Source organism: Chiloscyllium plagiosum, chromosome 11 (genome assembly GCF_004010195.1).
Source record: "Chiloscyllium plagiosum isolate BGI_BamShark_2017 chromosome 11, ASM401019v2, whole genome shotgun sequence".
NCBI classification, from domain to species: Eukaryota; Metazoa; Chordata; class Chondrichthyes; order Orectolobiformes; family Hemiscylliidae; genus Chiloscyllium; species Chiloscyllium plagiosum.
This window is the reverse complement of record NC_057720.1, coordinates 16,178,312-16,185,453: the sequence shown is the minus strand read 5'-3', so window position 1 is coordinate 16,185,453 and position 7,142 is coordinate 16,178,312.

Sequence of the window (7,142 nt, the reverse complement as noted above, 5' to 3'; positions counted from 1 at the left end):
TTCCAGGTATTAGTCTAGTAAAATTTCTCTGAACCTTTTCCAATATTCTTCCTTAAATAATACGACTACTACTGTACACGGTTCTTGAGATATTGTCAGATCAATGTCTCAGAGAACTAAAACATAGTCTCTCTACTTCTGCATTCTGTCCCCCTCCCAATAGGCAATAATATTCTGTCAACTTTCTCAATGACTTGTGGTTCTTGCATACTACTCATTTGCAATTCATGCACTCAGACACAGATTCTTCTGCACCTTAGAGCTTTGCAATCTTTCACCATTTAATAAATATGCTTCTTTCTCATTCACCCTGCCAGAATTGACATTTCCTGATGCTATACTCGATTGTTACATCTTTGCACACTCACTTAACCTATGAATATCTTTTTTCAGCCTCCTTACACTCACTTCACAACTTAATTTCCCACCAATGTTTGAGTCATTAACAAATTTCACAACCATACCTTCTGTCCCATCATCCAAATAATTAATATAAACTGTAAACAGTTGAGGTCCCAGCGCCAATCCCTATGTCATACTATCCATTATGTCTTGCCAAGCAAAAAACGATCCATTTATATCTGCTCTCTGTTTCCTGTTAGCCAGCAAATTTGGGCTAAGGAGCAGGAAGGTGGAGGCAGAAGGGAAAGGAATAATATTGGTCATGAGAAAATACATCAATAGTCAAAATGAGTAATCACAATATTCCATTTGTATTTAAGCATTTGTTGTAGTGTTATTTGACAAGAAGAATAGGGCATGAAGTAATTGATGTAACTTGTTTGCCCCTTTAAAAATGGAATTAGTGTTGAATTAATACATAGAGTTCAAGTGCAAGCTGAAGTCTGATTTGAAGTGTAGTAGTCACCAGTATGTGTGCAAATTGCTCAGGCTCAAGCTGATTTTACAGTGAGCCATTAGAAAACACTTGTGTTTCCAGGTGAATTCACTGATGAAAATTTGTCAATGTGATCTTGCATAGAGCACAACACCAAATGACATGTGGCCCAGTCGTTAGCACCACTGCCTCACAATGCCAGGGACCCGGGTTCAATTCCACCTTATGGCAACTGCCTGTGTGGAGTTTTCACATTCTCCCCATACCTGTGCAGGTTTGGTGAATTGGCCATGCTAAATTGGATGGGTCAGCCATAGGGAAAGGCAGGGTTACAAAGATGGGGTGGATCTGGGTGAGATGCTCTTCAGAGGGTCAGTGTAGACCCAATGGACTGAATGGTCTGCTTCCACAATGTAGAGATTCGATGATTTGTGGGATAACATTGGCAATCAGGAGAGTTCTACACTAAGAATATAGATATTGTATCAAAGCTATGTAAAATTGCACCTGTTGTATATATCCATACAAGGGTTCTACTGCCTCTTTAATATCCATCTCTGAAACCTGAGCAGCCAATTGTACATATTTGTTCTGTGTGGATTCATCATGTTGACAAAATCAACTGGACAGAATCCAGATAGGGGGCTTCAATGACCTGATTACCGCCCTGTGACTTGTTCCCATGCAGATTCAGTGCAGGCAGAAGTATACTGAGCAGCAGGAGCATTGCATGGATGAGGGAACTGGTTTTCATGGCAACTCTATTTTCGTTACATTCAGCTGACCCACTCAAATGAACTATGCAGGCTAAGAAGGTGAACAGTGCTGAGAGCACTGCCAACCATGTCTTCTGAGTATGGGTTCTTTAGGGGCCTACATAAGGTCATAGAGATGTATGGAAACAGATTGTTCAGTTTAACTTGTCCATGCCAATCAGATATACGAAATTAATCTCGTCCCATTTGCCAGCGCCTGGCCCACATCCCTAAACTCTCCCTATTCATATACCCATCCAGATGCCTATTAAATTTTGTAATTTACCAGCCTCCACCACTTCCTCTGGCAACTCATTCCATAAATGCACCATCCTTTGCATGAAAAGGTTGCCCGTTAGGTCCCTTTTAAATCTTTCTTCTCTCACCCTAAACTTGTGCCCTCTAGTTCTGGACCTCCCCCAACCAAGGGAGAAGACCTTGTCTATTTACCCTATCCATGCCCCTCATGATTTTATAAACCTCTATAATTTCACCCCTCAGCCTCTGATGCTCCAGGGAAAACAGCCCCAGCCTATTCAGTCATGATTTAGTGTTTGATAGTGTGACCATCAATCTGTCTGTTTTATGACATCAGACCATCATCTGATCTAATGAGAAGAGTACTGTCATCTGAAGAAGATATAGTTTATTGCCTCTCTGCAACTATGTGCAATTTATATGAATAAATTCTATCTTACTACAAAAAGTTTTGGGAAGACTAACTTTAGGTCTGTCTCCTAAATGATCCTATTTTTCCCTCCTAACAAGTGCTCATGACAACTTCACAGTCGGTGGCACTCAATTAAATGTTAACTATTTCAGATCTTTCCAGACCCATATGCAACACTTCCTCTCAAACCTTTCTTCTGGTAACTATTATTGTTATACATTTATTTATATAATTACATCAACCATGTAATCATAAAATCATACGTATAGTAGTGGCCCTTCGCCCATCCGGGTCTGTACTTTCAAAAATACACAATACTTACACTAGTTCCACTTGCCATTAGAATCATAGATTCATAGAACCACTCTGCCCCAAGTCATTTACTTCACAAATTTAGACAATGTGGTGATTTTACTATTCTCCTGAAATGTGTTCTCCTTGGACACAAAACTGCGACTTGTTGGAAAGGAAGGGCTTGGACTATCTTCCTGATTGTATGAAGTCTGAGATTCTCTTCTGAACTTTTTAACCTCTTATATTTGTTTTACAGATGATGTCATGGCTCCTGGAACAGACCCGTTTTCTTTTGACATCTGGAATTTTTAGGCATTCCTTTCCTCTTGCTAATAACTTTTTACAATGAGAATTGAATGGATTCTGAAAAATCTCCTGTGCCAAGTTTGTTCTTCTCCTCTTTGGATTGATCTGTGTTGGCCTTGGACCTCTGCTTTACTTACTATCTACAGGGATTTTTTTAGAGTTAGGTTTTCATTGAGTTGCAATAAATCTGGCAAAAGTTGATCAATAGTGCACACAACAATTAAGACTCTTATGAATTCTGACTTTAAGTCCCATAGCTGCATCTCTACATTAGACTGTAAAGATCATCAATAAAATTATCAATCTATTGATACTGTATTCTGATACTGGGTATTGTATTCTTCTGTTAAATCCCATCTTTCAAGAATTTTATGAGGTTTGAGGTTAAAATAATTGTCAAAGTCTTTCAGTGCCTCTCAGAATCTGCTTCTTTTACACCTTGGTAAGCAATAACATCATCTGCTACACTGCCAATTTGTTCAGAAGTGTATTTACTTGTTCAGCTTCTGACTTAGTATTCAGTTTAGAAACTCTTTCATTTCCCAAGTATTGTTTTCTCATGGATGTGCAGTTTGTGTTCTATTTGGTCCAATATTAAAAATAAATCATGCTGGTAATACTATTTTTGATGCAATGCATTCCTAACATGACTAAGTATTATATCTTTTTTTAATTTTGAAGAGATGGCAGTTCTCCTGCAATTTGGTAGGGTTTTGGTGTTATAAATGAAGGATCCCATGCTGTTGTGGCTGTATTTGAGGATTTCAAAATTTAACAATGAAGTCTCCTGAAAAGAATTCTGTGTTGTACCAGTTTATCCACGTTAAATACTGAGATTGTGATTTCCATGGCTCTCCATTATCAGATTATGCCTGTTTGTTCCATTTATTTTTCTAGCAGTGCTTCATGGTAACCACATCATGTTGGCATTGCTAATCTGAGCCACACTTTATATTGTTATTAATTATAACCCTTTTAGCCTGAATTACTGTTCCATTAAAGGTTCCTCTTTACCAGGGATTTTTAGTCTTGACTCATTGAGTCTCCAGTTCCCGTTTGCTCGATGGCAGAACACAAATTCAGGACCATTCTCACCACTTTGCAATGCAGATGTACTTTTGCCTTGGGGTTGCAGATTTTTTCTGTTCAAGCACGTCTCATAGCAGGTCTGAAATGATGTAACATTTGTAATCTTTGTAACATATTTCAGTAATATGAGTTAGCAACAGATAAACTGGGTCAACATGGTCCCCTCAATCTGCTCCACTATTCAATAAAGTCATGACTAATCTGATTACATCATATTCCTACTTACCGCCAACAACCTTTCACCCCCTTGTATATCAAGAATCTATCTACCTGTGCGCTAAAAATATTCAAAGACTCTATTTTTACCATCTTTTGAGGAAGAGAGCTCCAAAGATTCATGATCCTTTGTAAGAAAACGTTTCTCCAAATCTCTTTAGTAAGTTGGTGGCCCTTAATTTTAAACAATAACACTTAGTTTTAGATTTACCTAAAAGAGAAAACATCTTACACATATCCATGTGGTCAAGACCCTTCAGAACTTTATATGTTTCAATCAAGTTGTCTCCAGTGGATTATAAGGCTATCCTGTCCAATCTTTCTTTATAAAACAATATGCCTGTTCTAGTCTAGATAACTTTCCCTGAACTGCTTTCAACATATTTTGATCTTTCCTTAAATAAGGAGACCAGTATTGTATACAATATTCCAGATTTGGTCTCACCAATGCCCTGTAGAACGGAAATATCACTACTCCATATTGTAATCAATTCCCCTTTCAATAACCAAGTATTCTATTATTTTTTCTAAATATGTGCTGTACTTGCATACTAACCTTGTGGATTTCATGCTTAAGGAAATTCAGATCCCTCTGCATCTCAGAGCTCTGCAGTCTCTCAGCATTTAGATAATATTCTTTTTTCATAATTCTTCCTGCCAAAATTTCAAATTTTTCGACATTCTGCATCATTTGTTAGATTTTTGTCCGCTCTCTTATCCAATTCATATCCCTTTGTAGCTTCCTTACGTGCTCTTTACAACTTATTTTGGTACCTATCCTTATGTCATCAATAATTTTAGTAGCTGTACCTTCAGCCGTTTCATCTAAGTCATTTATATAAATTGCAAATAGGTGAAGTCCCAGTGATCTCATTACATCTTGCCAAGCATAAAATGGCCCATTTAGGATTACATTCTCTTTCCTGTTAGCTAGCTAATTTCTGTCCATGTTGCCCCACTGCACCATGAACTTTTATTCTTCACAGTAATCTTTGTTGTGACACCTTTTCAAAGGCCTTCTGGAAATCTAAGTACAGGTCCCTTTATTCAGACAATATGTTATTTCCTCTGGCAGCAAGATGGTGGCAGAGTTGGATGCTCCTGCAGGAACTTCTCTGCTCCATCTGTTATTTTTCTTTCTTTTTCCTCTCTTCTTCTCTCCCCTTAGCACCGGAGGTGAATCCTGGATCAGCGAAGGCACCGGCAGCAAATCCCTGGAGCAGCGAGCTCCAGAGCAGCGCATGGACTGTGAGCCCTGGAACAACCTTTAATGATGTCCTTTTTTTAACTTACTTTTCAACTCTGTAAAGTAATTCAACTACTTTTATTTCTCAACTGTCTCCAGGAATTGCACCCAGGTACTTGTATCGGAGACGTCGCCATATGAAGGCAGACATTGTAAAAGCTTTTCACTGCACACCAACCATGGAGCACACCTGACAATAAAAGGATATTCTATTCTATATTCAAGAAGTCAATTCATTAAACATGCATTTCCTTTCATGAAACCGTATTTATTATGTCAGATTACCTCAAACCTTTCTAAGTACCCTGTGATAATTTATTTAATAATAATTTCTACCTTTTACCTTATGACAGATGTTAAGTCAAACTCTTCCCTGCTTTTTGCCTCTGACTACTTTTGAATATGTGTTGTATTTGTTATTTCCCACTCTAAATGAACTGTACCTTGAATTTCGGGAATTTTACAAAATTAAAACCTACTTCACCTACTTCCAAAGCCATTCTTTTAAAATCCTCCAATGATGTCCGCCAGGATTCAAGGACATTTCAGACCAACAACTTGCTTGTTACCAATTCCTTGGTGACTGCAATTTGCCTGAGTTGCTCCATCCCTTTATATTTCCTGAATTACAGCAATTTATGAGATATTACATGGAGACTGTATTGTGAAGACCAATTCAATTCAATTCATTTCAGTTCAATGTGATTCTATTAATTTGCAATCACCTTATACTTCATTACTAATTCTCCAGAATCACTTTCTGTAGGGAAGGATGTACTTTGTTAACTCTTTTTTGAAACATTTCTATAGAATCTCTTACTATGTATTTTTATATTTCTAGCAACCTTTCTCTCATGCTCTATTTTTTCCCTACATGTTAATCCTTCAGCCAATCTTTGCTTTTATATTCTGTTCAAACTCTGACCTTCCATTCATTTTTGAATAATTATATGCTTTTTTCTTTAAATTTGCTATTGCATATTTTTAAGTTAACTTCTCCTTTTTCTCTACTTCATATTTTTCTTTTTCACTGAAATGTATCTGTCCTTAGCATTCATAAATATCCTCTTAAATGTCTGCTATTCACCTTTATTGACCTGTCCCTTTACCTCATTGTCTCATTCCACAGGCTCACCATTCTCTGACTGAAGAAATGTTTCCTCATCTCAGTCCAGAGGGGTCTATCCCTTATCTTTAAACAATGACACCTAGTTCTGAACTCCCCTACCATCAGGAGCATCCTTCCTGCATCAAATTTGTCTAGTCCTCTTAGAATTGTACAGGTTTCTTTGAGACCTCCCCCCTCATTCTTCTAAACTCCAATGAACTTCTGCTACTTCGGTTTTCCTGTCTCCATAATTGTCTTTATCTAAGTTTAGTCTTGGACTTGTCTCTCTTCCTCAAACTGAATGGGAAATTCAGATACAGCAGGCAGTAAAGAAGGCAATCTGCATGTTGACCTTCATAGTCAGAGGATTTGTGTACAGGAACAGGGATGTCTTGCTGTAATTATACAGGGCAATGATGAGGCCACAACTGGAATATTGTAGACAGTTCTGGTCTCCTTATTTTAGGAAGAATGTTCTTGTTATAGACAGAGAGCAGTGAAGATTTACCAAATTTATTCCTGGGATGGCAACACTGATAAATGAGGAGAGATTAAGTCAATTAGGATTGTATTCATTGGAGTTTAGAAGAATGAGGGGGGAGGTCTCAAAGAAACCTGTA